We start from the raw sequence: 4,729 nt of genomic DNA, 5'->3' as shown, positions 1-4,729 counted from the left end.
AAAAAAAAAAAAAAAGTGTGGGAGAAGTTCAGGGAGGGGCAAAGAAGAGACGAGGTCCAGAAACTTTTCTAACTGCTGGTGAATGAATGCCTCCCCTCTACGTCTGGAAACCCAGCCTGAAGCAGGCATTTTTGAAATCTCATACCTGATCCTCAAAGGTAATTTCCGTTGTACGTTTTGTGTGCTAATAAGACTTTGGAATTAAACTGAAGGTGGAACTCAAGTGCTGCTTCTTACTTGGTGACTTTGGGAAATTTATTGAACCTTCGAACCTCAGTTTCCACCTCTGTAAAATGGGAGTAACAATACCAGGATTAATGTAAGGAGTGAATGACATAATGTATATCAAGCAAGCCTCATGCTTTAATATTATTGTCTGATGAGCTCTCCCTAGCATGTGTGGAAACAGAAATTTTCTAATGAAATGGTCACTCGTGGTATGGTCATGTGGCTTTACTTTGTATACTGGGACAGTATTATTAAATGTTTAGAATATATGTTGCAACTTATTTACTCCCTTTGGAAAATGATATGCCAGGAACAGCTGAGTTTTGAAGAACTGATGACACATTAACTGAGAATGAACATAGAGTAATGCTGAGAACTGGTACATTTATTGTGCACCAGCTCACAATCAGTCGAGATTCTTGGATGAACGGCAAGCTTTCCTTTCCAGAATTCCAGTCTATTTTCGTCAGCCAGGAGAGGTGATATGGCTTATTTTGTAATAATTCTTGTAATCCTATGATGATGTGCACATTCTAAATCTGTCAATGAGTTAGCTAAGATGTAGTATTATGCTTTTCTGGATATTTAGGGGTAATATCTGAGTTGCTAGATGAACTATGGAATTGTTTATATGTTTTGCAGAAGGGATCAGGAACAGGTATTTAACTGTGTTTTAGGAAAACTAGCAAACATCATGAATATGAAATTTACGAGTCTTAAAATGAAATTAGGAAAAATATAGGAATATGGCTTTGGTAGTAAATATGTTCTCCCCTGCAGGGGACTGTGAATTCTAGAAGAAATGGAATGTTGTGTAGAGCTATCACTGTCTGCAGCAAGTAACAAAACTGCTCTTCCTCATCTCCTTCCCCCTTTGGATTGTTTTCTGATCCCTCTCACCCCTTTTGCCCACCCCTCACCTCAGGCAAACACCAATCTATTCTCTATATCCATGAGCTCAGGGTTTTTTGTTTTTGTTTTGTTTTTATTTTTAAGATTCTATATATAAGTGAGATTATACAGTATGTATCTGTCTCACTTGTTTTTTATTTTCTGTCTCACTTGTTTCACCCAGCATAATTTATGGTTCTTGAAGAATTGATCCATTTTATCTAAATTGTCAGATTTATTGAGTTGCTTATAGTATAACCTTACTATGTCTTTTAATGTCTTCAGCATGTGGAGTTATATTCCCTTTCCTTTCTGATATAATTTGTCTTGTCTCACTTGTTTCTTTGACAGTCTATCTTGAGATTTATTAACTTTATTAAACTTTTTCTATAACTCACTTTTGGTTTGGTTGATTTTCTCTACTTCGTTCAGTTTTGTCTTACATTTCATTGATTTCTGCTCTTGTATTTATTTTCTTCCCTCTGCTTGCTTTGGGTCTATTTTGCTCTTCTTTTTCTAATTTTTCTGAGGTGGAAACTTATTTATCTGAGATTCTTCTTCTTTTCTAATATAAGGATTTAATATAAATTTCCTTCTAAGTATTGCTTTAGTTCATAGATTTCTGTATATTCTGTTTTTATTTCCAGTCATTTCAGTGTATTATTTATTTCCCTGAGAATTCCCCTTTGACTCATGGAGTATTTAGAAGTGTCTTATTTTTTTCAAATGCTTGGATATTTTCCAGTTACTGTTCTGTTATTGATTTATAGATTTTTTTTCTATTATTGTCAGAAAACATATTCTGAGATTTCAATTTTTTAAAATTTGCTAAAATTTATTTTATGGCCTAAGATAGTTTCTATTTTGGTGAATGTTCAATGTGTACTTGAAAATAATTTATATTTTGCTATTGTCAGAGTGTTTCAGAAATGTCAACTAGATCTTATTGGTTGATGGTGTTGTGCAATTAGTCTATATCCTTGCCGATTTTCTGCCAATTGCTGAGATAGGGGTGTTGGAGTCCCCCAAATATAATTGTGATGTGTCTGTTTCTCCTTTTGGTTCTGTCCGTTTTTGCTTAACCTGCTTCGAAGCTCCGTCATTTGGTGTATGCACAATTTAGAACAATTTTTTCTTAGTGAATTAACCTTTATGTCATTTAGTCCCACTCTTTACTTAGCAATTTTCTTTGCTTTGCAGTCTACTTAATCTGATATTAATATAACCAGTCCAGCTTTCTTTCAATTAATATTTAAATGGTACTCCTTTCCTCATCTTTTAACCTACTTATATTGTTGTATTGAGGTGAGTTTCTTATAGTCAGCATAATATTTATCTACTTTGCTAATATGGCTTTAATTGGTATATTTTATTGGTGTATTTAAGGTAATTACTAACATATTAGGACCTAAGTCTACCATTTTATTATATTTTTAAATGTTTGTTCTCTTTGTTGTTGTTGTTGTTGTTGTTGTTGTTACTATTTCCCTTTTCCTGCCTTCCTTAGGGGGTTACTTAAAAAAATTTTGGTAATTCATCATATTAAATGTGTGTGTGTGTGTGTGAGTGTGTGTGCATGTGTACATATATATATGGGGTTGCTCTAGGAATTATAATATGCATATGTAACTAATCACATTCCACTAGTATATATATTACTACTTTACTATAGGTTCAGGATCCAAATCTAGGTGGAATTCAACATTGTAGTTCACTTCTAAAATCTTTTGTTGCGTTGACTCTGGTTGGTTTCATGCATTGGTCACTTGAGAATCTTTTTAAAACCTCATAAACTTATTTCAATAGTAGTAAATAGTGGAATATAGAAAACTTACCATTTAGATCTCTTTATAAATCTCCCTTTTAAAATATAGTTGTGTTAAATGTTTCCTCTACCTACACAGAGAATCATATCAGAAAATACTAAAATTCTTGCCTTCAACCACCAAAGGGAAGGATAGTCTATTATATTTTCTGTATATCTATGTCTTCCATTGTCCTTTCTTCATTCCTAATGTTCCAAATTTTCTCTGTTATTGCTTCCTTTCTGTTTGAAGAATTTCCTTTGACAACCATTTTAAGGAAGATTTATTGGTGTCAAGTTATTTTAGTTTCCTTCATCTGAGAATGTGTTTCACTTTCATTTCTAAAATATATTGTTGAATATAAAATTCTGCATTAAAAGCTCTTTTCTTTCAACATTTAAGAAATATGGTGCCACTCCCTTTAGGCTCCATGGTTTTTGATGAGAAATATACTGTCATTCTGATTGCTGTTCCCGTATAGGTAATATGGCATTTCTCTCTGAATGCTTTTGGTACTTTTTATCTTTTAGTTTCAAAAATTTTTTGATGATGTGTCTTGGCATGAATTCCTTGGGTTTATCCTGTTTGTAAATTCCTCAGATTCTTGATCTACTTTCAAATTCTTTCCCTTGTCATTTTTATTCTGCTATTGAGCCATTCAATGAACTTTCTAATTTTAATTTTTCAGTTAAAAAAATTCAGTTGTTTCTTCTTTACATCTATTTCTTTTCTGAGACTCTATTTTTTCATTTGTTTCAAGAGTGTTTATAATTGCTTACTGAAACATTTTTATAATGACTGCTTTAATATTTTTGACAGAATCTTTTCTTTTCTCACTGAGGTGAGGTATTACTGGCTCTTGGTGTAATGAGTAATACTTGATTATATTTTGGACTTTTGGAGGTATTATGAGAATCTAATTCCTTAAATCTTCTAATTTGGCAGATAGTTACCATGTTCAGGTTTAGAACATACATCCTGGTCTACTTTTGATTGATCGATTGATATTTTTGTTGAAATGACAACTAAATTTTCAGAGCATTTGCAGTGCTATTCTGGTCTGCCCCACTTGTGTGCTACTTAGAGGCCAGTCTGAGTCCTAGTCAGCATTTCACACTGAGTTCACTTATAACACCTTTTGCTGTTTGATTCTGGTCCATTGAATGCATAGATCACTTGGGAGCTTCCCCAGTACTTCATATACATTGTTCCCTTCTCTAAGTAATCTTTTCTACTCTTTCTATCTGGGAAAAGCACTGCTTCATTACCATAAGGTGGCAATGAAAGTCTGAGCACCACCCACAGTCTGTGAACACTTCACCCACAGGCTGGTAGGAAGGGGCATGTGTGTCACCTCATTATTAGGGGACGGGGATGGAAGTTAGGTCTCTGTCCACACCGTGCTGGCCATAGTACCCAGAGAGAATGGAAAGGGCGTGGTTTATTTGTGGAGTTTGTCTGGAGCTTGACAGGCACCGTCAAAAAGATTCTGTCCTGATCTTTGCTTCCCCTTTCCTGGTCCTTTGTTTACATAGAGCAGTCTTTTCATAGGACTTTTATTTCGTCTGCTTATTTTGTTAGTGTTTCTGGGTTCTCGCATTTTCCAGTCCCCAGGTTAGGGTGTATAGGTGGAAAAATAAAATAGAGAACTCACCTTCATATCCTTTTTTGAGTCTTGAAGTCTCTAGCTAACTTGCCTTATGTTTCCTTTCAGGGTCTTCTGTTATTTGTTTTAGATATTTTGTCTAGGATTTTAAGCTATAGTTTTTAGCTATATAGGAAGGAATAGGGTGGATGTGTTTATT

Source organism: Pteropus vampyrus, unplaced genomic scaffold, assembly GCF_000151845.1.
Source record: "Pteropus vampyrus isolate Shadow unplaced genomic scaffold, Pvam_2.0 Scaffold83, whole genome shotgun sequence".
NCBI classification, from domain to species: domain Eukaryota; kingdom Metazoa; phylum Chordata; class Mammalia; order Chiroptera; family Pteropodidae; genus Pteropus; species Pteropus vampyrus.
Note: the sequence above shows the minus strand (reverse complement) of the source record.